Source organism: Pygoscelis adeliae, unplaced genomic scaffold (assembly GCF_000699105.1).
Source record: "Pygoscelis adeliae isolate BGI_AS28 unplaced genomic scaffold, ASM69910v1 Scaffold71, whole genome shotgun sequence".
NCBI lineage: Eukaryota > Metazoa > Chordata > Aves > Sphenisciformes > Spheniscidae > Pygoscelis > Pygoscelis adeliae.
This window is the reverse complement of record NW_008824356.1, coordinates 1,905,446-1,918,620: the sequence shown is the minus strand read 5'-3', so window position 1 is coordinate 1,918,620 and position 13,175 is coordinate 1,905,446. Positions and strand designations below refer to the sequence as shown.

The 13,175-nt window shown below is 37.2% G+C and overlaps 1 protein-coding gene across 1 annotated transcript in view; it reads right to left on the bottom strand.

The window, feature by feature from the left end:
• The window catches only part of NPAS3 (neuronal PAS domain protein 3), a gene marked incomplete at its 5' end in the record, with an annotated part of 542,187 nt that overhangs the window by 290,367 nt on the left and 238,645 nt on the right, over positions 1-13,175 (bottom strand). The gene's annotated exons all lie outside the window — the stretch shown is intronic.

Sequence of the window (13,175 nt, the reverse complement as noted above, 5' to 3'; positions counted from 1 at the left end):
ATGCCTGGTCAGTATTTATTCTCATCAGCTCACAAAGGTGACTGTGATACCCTAAATTCACCATGAATGGATGTCTGATAGAATATAATATATTTATGTCAACAAGAAGTCAGTCTAGATCTGACAGGAGTCAAGGCACTACCAACCTAAATAAGCAGTACAGATCAAAGTTACAAAATTTTTTCTTTAGTTTGAATGAAGAGGTTAATTATCTCTCAGTTCCGATCTGGGTAACTTGACTGTAGCTGTATATTTCAATGGGAGAGAAATGCATGTAATTCAGATTTACATTAATGATTCTGGGTCATGGAAAGATCAGAGTTTCTAGAGAAGGCAGATACAACCAATAACTGCATTGAAATTATTCTAACTACAGGTGTTCCTATATAAGACACCTTTAGCAACCACTGCAAAAATTGTACACACAGTAACTTGGTAACTGCTTGTTTCTCTTCCCAAATATGAAGAACTCTGGTCTATGTATTTCACCAGGAAGCTTTTGCCAATCTTTTATTTGTTTTATTTTGCAAGTTTAATACTATGATTTATTGAGATTTACCTTTTCTTACCCATAGGAATTACTTTTTGTACTACTAGCATTGTAAAAGAGTCTTAAAGTTTATATTCACTGTATCATAATATATTTTTATAGTATTTTAAGTCCTCTGGATAAATATCTCAGGGTTGTTAGAAAGACAGCTCCTTTCCCCTAGGAAAACATACTGTTTTTTAAAAATCCTAAAATATATAAAATTTTTTTCAAAATGTTTTGTGAAGGATGGCTCTCTAAAGTATTAAGTTGTGTTTAATAATATTCCTTCTTTTACTAAAGCAATCATTTACACCATGGACAGTCTGAATTAAAATAATCCATCAACGCATCATAGTTTGGTTGCAGGCAGTAACATAAAGGAGAATGCCATGGCAACAAACCAATGGAACTATAGAAGTTTCATAGTTTCAACAGAAACAGGGAGTCCCAGCTAGGTGTCTTTCTCAGAGAGGAAGCTGCCAATATTTATATGAAACATTACTTTTAGAAATTATGTTTGGAAAGTTTTTAATAGGACACAAGCCACTTTTGATTAAGAGAAGATTTTGATGAAGGGTGGTGGTATTTGGTCCCAGAACTTAACCCTGAAGCTCCACTGGAAGAAAACAAGTATTAATGTAAAGTTCTTACAAGAGATCTTGACCTGACAGTCTAGGCAATATAGACACAATTGTTCTCAATGAATACATTATATTCCTTCTCCTCTTGGTACTTGCAGTCATGATATTTTCAGTAGATGAATGATTTGCTGGGGAAATTCTACATTACAGGAGAGTTTGGATTTCATTCTTTTCATAGTTATCTTCTAAAAGGTAAGGCTGCATTCCAGAAAAGGACTTTAAAGCAAGTGACTACTGACTTAAGAATGTATTTCAGGCTTTTTATAGGTTGGGGACTTAAGAAATATGTGACCAGCTAAAGTTCTTTGAGAAAGATGGTAACCAAACTTAAACATTTAAACCATCTTTTTCAACGGCACCGTTATTCCAGCGCCCCAGGTTGAAATATTCCAGGTTTCAAATCACAGAAACCAGGAAAAGTTATTAAATCAAGAAGAAAAAAAACCCAAACACCCCAAAATAATTCCACTTTCAAGGAAATTTTCTTTGCTTAAGATATCTCCTAGATTTGCAAAGCTATCTGAAGAAAGCAATATGAGGAGAATGGTAGCAGAAAGTTGTGTGACAACCTCATTAAGTACTGATATTGCTTCTTTATCAATAACAAAAAAAATACCTGGTGATGACAACAGGCAGGTATTTTTCAAGGCAAATCAGTCCAGAAGTGATTAGCTGGTGTAATTAGAAAACGTCCTATCTCAAATGGCTCTATGGTTGCATAAGATAAGATTGTCACATGATCAGAAGTCAGAATACAACATCAACAAAAACTGTAAAGAAAGAAAAAGACTTGAACAGCAAATAACTCTCCTTGAAAGCAGAAATGAGGGTAATATATGCTTGCACAAAATAAAACAAGGAAATTATCTTGAAATAAACGAATCTTAATGAATGATTTTATTATATTGACAGAGAACTATTAATAATGTTGTTCTTAAAAGAGGTACTTCATTTGAAGGAGGAAATCTTTCTACCTATAATGAAAGCCGTTACGCTCTTCTGCTAAAGCCTTTGCAAGACCAGAATATATTCAGTCATTTTCTCTCAGCAGCTCATGGCATTCAGTCCTGGATACTATTTCTTTAATCATTCCTACCATAATCTTTTTGTTTCTGCTTACATGCACCTATTAAGAGAATCATTTAAGCACCTTTTAAGTTAGGCATAAACTTAAGTGTAGGGTTGAACTGAAGTACAGAACACAATTCCAAACAAGTTTATCAAAACTGATTGGCCAGACAGACAATATGTGCTCTCAGGAGTGCAAAAAGGTTTCAGCTCTGGTTCATTAACAGTGCTATAAATCAGGAGTATCCACTGGAGTCAGTGGATTAAACAGTTTTAAAAAAGAGTGAGAGGAGCCACGGGACTGTATTACTTGCATTTGTGAGGTCCACACAGTGAATGACATTTCTTGCTTCTTAACAAAGCAACAGAAGTTAGAAAACTAAAATTCCACTTAGATGCTGTCATAAATTTCAGCAGCACAAGGTCTTAGGACCTCTGCCAGCTTACACATTTCTAACAAAATAAAGCTCGTGGGACATAAAGTTTGGGTTGAGGGGTTCCATTTTTTTATATTTGAGAACTTTTGCATTTTGAAAAAAGAATGTAGCACTTCTGGAATTTAAGCTAAACACCGAAATGCATTTTCGTACATTCAGTCAGTTCCATATCTGAAAAGGTCTCAAAATATGCTCTGAATTTTCTCCTTTCCACTCTCTTATGCAACTGAAAAACTGTTCTCACTTTCAGAGTAAAAATTCAGTTATATTCATGTGAACAACTGAAATAAAATCTATTTAATTGTCATTGTGGCTTTTGTAATCGTTATGGGTTTTTTATTTCAAAGAGAAATGCATCTGGGCTTGTTTCTCAGTTACTCTGACTTCCGTTCCACTAGTCTGTTTGCTACAAGATTTTGGTCTTTGTATTGTATTGTAAAAACAGCAGTTATTTGTAGAAAATCTGTGTATTCCATGTTTTCCACACTACGTTAATTTACCGTGCTAGGTGTTCTCATCTTCTATTTGGAATGAGTTTTTAAAATACCATTAACTACATCCTGTGGCTCCTGCAGCATAAAGTTCATGGCGGAATTTGACTTCAGATGATTAGCTACAAATTTATCACATGTAACCTAAAGGTTTAGCTCTGCAGCAATATTTCAAAATACACAGTATTTAGGGAAAAGAAGAGCAAAATTGGAATGTTGCCACATGGCTTTCTTATTATTTGTTGTGGTTTAACCCCAGTTGGCAACTGAGCACCACGCAGCCGCTCGCTCACCCCCCCACCAGTGGGATGGGGGAGAGAATCGGAAGGGTAAAAGTGAGAAAACTCGTGGGTTGAGATAAAAACAGTTTAATAGGTAGAGCAACAGTCACGCACGCAAGCAAAGCAAAACAAAGGAATTAATTCACTACTTCCCATGGGCAGGCAGGTGTTCAGCCATCTCCAGGAAAGCAGGGCTCCCTCACGCGTAACGGTGACTTGGGAAGACAAACAGCACCACTCCAAACATTCCCCCCTTCCTTCTTCTTCCCCCAGCTTTTATATACTGAGCATGATGTCACATGGTATGGAATGTCACATGGTATGGGATATCCCATTGGCCAGTTTGGGTCAGCTGTCCTGGCTGTGCCCCCTCCCAGCTTCTTGTGTTCCTCCAGCCTTCTCAGTTGGTAGAGCATGGGAAGTTGGAAAGTCCTTGACTAGTATAAACACTACCTAGCAACAACTGAAAACATCAATGTGTTATCAACATTGTTCTCACCCTAAATCCAAAGCACAGCACTGTACCAGCTACTAGGAAGGAAATTAACTCTATCCCTGCTGAAACCAGGACATTATTCCACTTCAGGATCTTTTGTAGTATGAATGGTGTTGAGGAGGTCACACAAATGGACCACAAGCCTACAATTTTGGTCATACAGGGATGCTTGTACCTTTATGTAGCCATCTTCAATGACTGCTGAATTCCACAGCCGTATCTTTTTTCCTGTGGACAGGATGGCCAAATAGAAATTTCTGTATTCCTGCCAGTTCTTTTAATCTACTACTAATACCATCTGCATTGTTGTTCACTACTGCCTTTCTGTTAATATTACTATTTTGAACAGTGACAACCAAGAAGATTCACATCTGAACCTTCAGCGTGACAGGACAGAGTGAAACACACCGGCATTCAGGTCTGCCTTTCCTTGGGGTGCCTGGAGAATACATGAATAAAACACAGAGTACCTGAATAATCATTAAATAACATAACTTAAAATTTTAATGAAAATAGTAACTTATCAATACATTGGCTGCTACATTGATCAGGAAAAAATATTCCCCCTGCCCTTAAATTATTCTCATAAAATTCATGTTAGTTTGAGCTCTTTTGATGTGCTAATATATGGGGGACACTCACAAAATCTATTTCTGGACAATTAGAGTTCATTTCTATGCTTCTGTTATAGTCACGAAAGAGAGGAAACTTACTCTAATGGGTAATTCACAACAAAAGCTTTATTTCTTAGTTGTGAAATGCCTTCTATTTCTAAAGTTAGCCTTCTGCATGCCCCAGACATCACATAGGTGGTTTGGTTTAAATGAAGTGTTTCTGCCAGAAAAGATATAATTCATCTGTGGTAAGAAAAATCAGGAATTAACACAGTTTAATGAAACAGCACAACCAGCAAAATAATAATGCAGAATGTTTTTTAAAGGTTTCAATGCTTTCCAACAAGAGATTTTCTGGGGAATTACCTCCACGGTTTTATTTTCCTTTTTTTTCTAATATGAAGTGGTTATTCCTTATGTAATGCATAAAATGCTTTATAAGAAATAAGATTATGGTGACAGACACCTGCGACATCTCTAAAATTGTATGTCACAAATCACAGCAGGACAACCAAATAACTAATATTAAAAGTACTAGATACATTAATGACAAACTAAATGAAATACAAAGGAACTCTATTATTGTACAGAAAAAGCAAACTGAGCGGAGGACATTTTTGTTTGTATTTTTAATTTTATGTCCTTCTTTATCTCAAGACAGGTTTATAAAGACATAAGTTACCTGTGTTTTAGTGGGCTCTTCCTCTTATATTCCTGATTTTTTTATTTTGAAACATTTCCCTTTTAAAACAAAACCAAAACCTCCCTTCTGCCAATCAATATAAGCACCGGTTAAAATTAAAAACACACTTCATAAAATCACACCTTTAAGAGAACTATTATTGTTGTTGTTATTAACAACACTTTAAAATAAAAGTACATAATTGCTAAAATACAATGAAATCCCCAAGGTAGAAGCATGTTAAGCCATATTAGTTCCAAATTACTAACATTTTTATAGTACCAGCTAAATGAATTAATAATTATTGGCTACTTATTTTAAAGAATTGCCATTTTTTATTTAAAAAGCTATGAAGTACATGCTGCGCTGTCAATAATCCTTCCAGTACCGCTGTCTTTTAGAACAGAGGAGACTTCTACAGCCTTCCAGACTTACAAGATCAGCTCCTAATAATCCCTATATACTATATGAATTCTATATTAGAAAGAGTTGACCGGAAGTTTTCAAAATAAAAACATACAAGCAAAGCTGTGGGGGAGAGCCGATAAAAGTAGCATGTGTTCATGTTCACAGTCCACTCCTCTCTCTCTCTCTCTGATGAAATATCTATCTAGTCTATTCAAGGGTAAATTCAGCTCTGGCATTTTGACCGCATAATGCTTGCAGTGAATTTAGTTTAAGGATCTAAGTCTGGCAAGAAGTAAATGCTCCACTGATAGATACAGCTACCTCTGAAAGAGATTACAGACAATTAAAGAAGATGATTTAAGCTTCCTTTCCAAGTTCTTTACACCTTCATCCTGTAAAGGAGGCCAATGTGCTGAGTTTCTCAGTCCTAGAGTGTCCTTGATGCTTTTCGGTGTCAAGTGTTCGTTCTTAAATGAATACTTCTATTTCAAACTTTGAAAGACAGCCCTCCCGTTACCTTATACAAGTGAAAAGCAGTATTGGATAAAGAACTTTGCTGAAGGAGAAAATATTGGAGGAGAGGGGAGGCAAAAGCCCTCATGTCTGTCACAGGATTTTCTCACACTCTGAGATTGCTCTGTGTGGCATGAATGGATTTGGTCTTCATAGGGTTTTGAAACTGGGATGGTATAGGTAGAGAACTTCTTTATCAAAGAGAAGTTATTTCAGGGTTTCTGGAGAACAAGGCTGACTTAGGAACCCACACTGATTCTCCCAGGAGAATGAACAAGTAAATATTAATGAAGTTTCTTTTCCACATGAGAAAAAACACTTGTAAGTTTCAGTCCTTTCAGATGGATTCTTTTTTCTTTTGGCATTTAAGAAATGCTGTCATTTCCTCACTGTGTCACTGCTTTTTATATGCCTGCATAAGCAGAAAAAACCTTATGCATCACAATCTCGCCATGAATGGGAAGAGCCCTCATACAATCTCACAGGACACCTTTCGACCTAAATTGGCCTTTCAAACATAACAGCACTGCTTCAGAAGACTTAGCTTATCCCTTCAGTGACTGTGCTGGCTGGGATCTCTAACTCATTGGGAATACAGAATCTGCTCAAGGTTGGGAGCCAACTGCTGGTGTAACACTGACAGATGCAGGACCCATATGCACGAGTCTGGGTAGGATGCCTGTATCACTGGCATCTGGATGTCAGCTTTCCTTTCCTGGCTCTACTGCTGGCTTTGCTGATAAACCCGATTGTCTGTCTGCTGTGGGTCAGCCTGCTGCTGCCCTGTAGTCATGTTTCTTGGATTAGTGAGTGGTTCCTCTCTATTAAGGAGTACTATCTGAGCATAGTATGCATCCCTTAATGCTTTCATATGCCACTACACATCTAATTCCAGTATTTCTACTGTTCCTGGTGATTTAGGCACAGATGATGAAATCTTGCAGGTGCAGCAAATCTGTAGAATGTGTAAATGTTCATTCCCCGTCTAGTGGCTGGGGAGCTCTGCTGATATCATCCATTACTTTTTAATCCAAAACAATTTTTTACTGCTAGATATACTGCCAGGAATTGCAAATGTAAGATTTGGATGACACCACAAAGACATTTTTATAAAGAGGAAAACACACCGCATTAAAATGCTCTATATGGTAAAAAAAAAAACTATGTAAAAATTTGCCAATACATCATTGATACCTACTTAGAAATTTGCACGTGTCACCCTTGACGGGCACAGTCTTAACACTAAAGAAAATAAAATGCTCTGTAACTAAAATGCTGTGCTCTGCTGTTGCAACTGTTCTTCCTTAGTTGCTTTGAACAAGTATGAGTTTTTTCCCTTTGACTTGAGAATGCAACAATACCTTAATACTTGGGAGCAAAGCTTGATAATATCCATAAATTAAGAAATGTTAACCATTTCCTCAGGTAATAAATGGGAAAGGCCACCTTCCATTTACATTCAGAGTCTCCCAAAATCACAGCCTCTCCATGAGGGAGGTCACTGAATGTCATTCTAGAGCAAGGCTTAAGGGTATACATGCTCCTAAATTCAGCAATAGCAGCTACAGTCACTTCATGCCAAGCCTCCTACGTGTCGATAATTCATACCCTCATCAGGAATAATCTGTTTGGGAGTTGGGGAAACTTTTGTAGAATGAATGCCAAAGGCTGCTAATTAGCCATTGGCAAACACTGGAAATGTGGGGGGCAGTAAAAAGTCAGTAGCCTAAATGTGCAAGGACTACACATGAAGCAACTCCCTTTCTCTCCCACAGCATGTGCCCAACCTAATGTGGACTACTGCATCCTAAAATGCAAACATGCGGCGGCCTAAATAGACACAAATAAGAATCCCTACAATGCCTTCAATGCCAACGCCAGTGACTAGAGCAGGCCTTTCTACAGGAAGGTGTAGTACCGTCTGCTGGCCAGCTGACACACAGGTTTGATCTTTCACAGGCACAGCTGTAGGAGCCTACAACTAGGTGTTCAACTGAAAACATCTATTTTTTTGTGTGCCAGCTGCAACACATAAAAATGGCTACTTGCAAGAAATTAGACACATAAACCCATGGAAAATTACTTTCATTTTCAGGACTATAAGCTTGGGTTTATAATAAACAAAACCAGTTTGGTTTTTTTCTTTTTTTGATAGACCAATACAACATTGTATCCTTGAAAATGTGAATTGTTTTCTACCTTCTAATATACATTTTGATAACTATTATTTATGTTTAGAATAAAATCTAGCCCTTTTTCTTCAAAGGGAGGATCATATTCTGTCTTTGATTTTGCTTGACTACATGATTTGTAAAGGATGAAAACCCCTGCCTTGATCATTACTGTTTCAGACATGTAAATGTAAAAATTAAAAAAAAACCCAAACACCACCACCAAAACAAAACAAAACAAAAAACCAAAAAGAGACACACCAAGCTTAGCAGGACAGTCTTTTAATGAGATTATTTAAAGTTTTGTTCTCAGAGTTAGCAGAGGGCTTTTTATTTCCAGAATTGTCTGCTGACAGAACACTTTATGTAAATAAACCTGAAAATTATAAATCACAATAGAAATACATTTTTTTGTGTAGACTTTTGGTTCATTTGAATACTGAAAGACTGTGTACAGTTTTCAATTTAAATCTCACCTATAAGTGACGTTCTTTGAGATTGTACAGAGGAAATCTGAGAGTCTCTACAGGTCTGTTACACATTAGGCCTCCACTCAAACTCTGGCTTTGTTTCATTCATTTTCAATAAAACTAACACTGTTTTTCATACTGTGGACTATGAAGCATTTGCTGATAGCCTCAAGAAAGCTGACTAGTCCCATACTGTTAGCGCCTCCTTCTTCCCACTTCCTAAACTACATACAGTAGGAGGAGGGGAAAAGATATAGGAAAAAAAAAGACTTTCACCTGATGTTATTTTTCTGAAAGCAAACAACAACGCAGTTTTATCAATGAGCTAGGAGACAGCTGCTATAGCAAAGAAGGTGTCCTCCATAATGGTGACTGGGAGAAGCAATTCCTGTTCTCTGCTGTAGACTTCTCTTGAAATGTGAGGAGGACTTCTGAACTCTAGACACAGACACACACTCTAGACACAGACACACATGCATCACAGATTTTTTTTTTCTCCTTAAAGTGTGCATTAAAGGCAGATAATCCACCACCTCTGTGCTAGAAAAACCATGAATGAAGTCATAAAGATTAAAATCTTTATGTTGAGCAGAAGATACAATTGAAGGAAAGAACAGAATAACAAAAATTAAGTGCAAAGCAAGCCAATGATACACACTTTAAATAATATGTAGGAAAGAATTTACAATTCGTTAAATCAAACCTGAATTCAATCAGACACTATCAAAGAGGTATAGTCTTATAGTAATGTAAAATAGTACATCTGAATAGTATTCTCCTTAAAATGGAAAAAATGTGAAAGAAGAAAACAATTCATTGGCTAAGTGCTGTGCAAAACTAATGAACAGAATTCAGCATTGTTTTGCATCTTATGTGACCTTATTAAATGTCCCCCAAAGAAAATGTGATACAATGTAATTACACACAATTACCTCACTTCTGGAAATGTTATCATTTGTTTCCATACTCCCTTTTTTATTTTCTATACCGGTAGAAATTCTAATACAGTGACATTTTAGCAGCAACTAATGGTAACAACCGCTTTTAATCAACTTTTCAGATAATATACTTCAGAACAGAGAGTATGCTCTACAAGCCTGACTCATTTATTTCAACAATATTTGTATTCCCTTAAATGTTATGTGCTTTAAAGTCTGTGTAAAGGTGCTTGCACTTTCCAAGTAAAATCCAGGGGATACAGAACTGCATCTGGGGCTCCAGCTTCTGGAGCAGTGGGGAAGGTTGAACACGCAGCTTCCATGTCAATATTTAATTTTTATATTTATTTAGACCTCACAGTTGCAAAAAAAAAGTATGAAAAAGTGACTAGCAGGTAGCTGATATGATGAAATAGCTCAGAGTTAAAGGCAGCCTTAAACAATAGCATTCACATGAATCTCAACTGTCTGTGCTCCATTTAAGGGTTCTCTATATGTAGATTCCAATATTACCCTTTGCCAGCTCCTGTGGAAAAAGAGGGCACATAGTGCTGCCCTTCACTTCTATTGCAGAGGAGTACAAAGGATGTTTAAAGCCTATTTCTAGTGCTTTTTGTTTTCATAAGACCTGAAATGAGGAATACAGTCATCTTTGAAACTGTCATCAATGTTTTCAAGAAAGTGAAGAAAAATATCACTGTTAACTTGCACAGCATGCCCATGAAATAGACTTTTCCCCATTTTTATTTATTTATATAAAATCAACATCCTTTTCCTTTCTTATGAATGCTGTGATTGAAAAAAAAAAAACAAGGCATTCTGAAACCAGGACACTTCTTGTCCTCACCTATATCTTTACAAACACCATAGAAGGTATAATTCTTTCTAGTGAACCCACACATTAGTTTATGCTGTCTATACTTTTCAAGCCACCTTACTTCAGAGCAAAATAGGGCTAAACCCCAAATCATAGCTGAATGTAGACTCCATTAAATAGAGTTTTGTTGATGTATCTGAAGAAAAATTCCTCCCTCAGCATCTACAGGCTGCAGAAAGTCCTCCATTTCTTTTAATGACCTATTCCCTCTGTTTGATTCAATACAGCCCACTGGCTATGGAAATGACAACACTCAGCAGGTGACAACAAAACGGTCAACAAACAGTGCTGAGATATGTTGTTTTCTTCAAATACTTTCTCAGGAATTAAATGACACACTACGGTATGCTGTGTCCTGCTCAGATCAAATATTTCTTTATTAAATGAAACTGCACGCTTTTATATATAGTTGCCATATAAAATGCAGGTTTAAGTGTACTGCTTCAAGCTCCGATTGCAAAACAATTTGTTATTTCTCACCCCTCCCCCAGCCTCCTTTTAGCATTAACCCCTTGGGCAGCAACTGCTAGGATGCTGTACCTTTGCCATAACTCCAGATTGAAAGCCCTGCCCTTACGGAGTCAATCTGACGCGCTTACTGTGACTGGGACAAATTGGAGTATGCAAATTAGCACCTTTCGATTCTCCTGAACCCAGGAAATCCTCTTGCTACGTGTTCCAGCTAATAGACCGGAGACATCCCTTGTAACAGTGCTGTCTGTGCAACTCTTTTAACCTTTTCAGATTCCGATCTAGCCTTTGTTCCTAGCCCTTTTTTGAATCGTGCAATGTATCAGGCTAACCCCTGTTATAATTTAAACCGGTGTAAAACCAGAGCCATATCATTCAGTGGCATTTACACATGTTTAAAGTGCAAAAGAGCATCCAACAGTGAATAGAGGCCCACGACATTAAAATTTCTATGAGAGAGGTTTTTCCGCCTCCTTTCAGCTTCAAATACTTATCATTACTCTGAATCACTTACACTAGTATAAAATGCACAATTAGATTTCTAAAGTTCTAAATAAATTAACATCAGGTATAAGAGTTTACCCTTTCATCACAAGAGGATGACCTTCTGAGAAGACTATCAATCTACAGAGTACTTGAGGAGAGACTGGTGATCAAACTTGAACAGATTCCTATGTAGATTATATATTTAGCTGCAGAAAGATGAAATAGCATCTATCCTTAAATCATAAAGAGGAAACTGCTACTGGAGATGCCTTATCCCTGGAAAGGCACACTGCAAAGCAAGATACTAATCTTTTTTTACCAGAGTCCTATGGCTCATTTCACAACGTATCAGCATTTACACTGTTTTCCTGTCTTTAAACTGTGTTTGGGTGAGGTGTTTGAGCAGTTAATAACTGGACATTTCATGTCACCCCACATTACTGTTTCCAAATAGATTGTGTCTTTCTATCTTTTTCTCAACATAACACTTAGTATCCTGACATTCTCCTGCCGCCTTCAATTTTTTTTAAGATTTTGTTCCTAATTTAATGTTCTTAAAATAATCCAGATTATTTTCTTTGGTCCTGTCCACTTAGAAAGTGTATTTTTTTTAGAAGGTTGTACTCCCCTCTGTGTATATACTACCATCTCTTACATCATAAATCCATCATTTTTGTTCAGTTTATACTAAGGCATTACAGCATCCAATTTATTACTGTTATCTCACTGTTTCTGAATGACTAATTTGAACTTTATACAATTGTCAGCTTTTCTAGATAAAACATGGTTGCATACTGAATGCTTTTGATTTTGGATAGAGATGTAGATTAAGTATCTATTCTTCTCCCTTATTGTGTTCAATTTCTGGACTGCACTTTGTTGAGAGCAATTGGTGTCCCCTTTGGTTTTGTGCCTGAACGCTCTGGATGCCACTTAATCTCAGGAAGAAAACTGATAAAAATAGGCTGTACATGACAATACGGAGGTTCAGATTCAAAATTTAAGTATACAAAGCAGACTACATGTGTGCCTTATAGAAATCATTCCCTCATAAAGGTTTAGACGATCTCCAAACCTTCAGTTCTGACTTGTTATGTACTCATTCTGTCTCATTGCATTACGCACAGCTCTTCACTGCCCAGAGAAAGTTTAGGATCACTTTGCTGCGTGGTTTGATCTTGTCATGGTTTAACCCCAATCGGCAACTAAGTAAGTACCACACAGCCGCTCGCTCACCCTCCCCTCCTGCCCCCTGTGGGATGGGGGAGAGAATCAGAAAAAAAAAAAGTAAAACCTGTGGGTTGAGATAAAGACAGTTTAATAGGACAGCAAAGGAAGAGAAAATAATAATAATAATAATAATGATGATGATGATGATGATGATGATGATAAAAGAATATACAAAACAAGTGATGCACAATACAATTGTCATCACCCGCTGACCGATGCCCAGCCCGTCCCTGAGCAGCAGTCACTACCCCTTGGCCAACTCCCCCCAGTTCATATGCTGAGCATGACGTCCCATGGTATGGAATATCCCTCTGGCCAGTTTGGGTCAGCTGTCCTGGCTGTGCCCCCTCCCAGCTTCTCGCTGGCAGG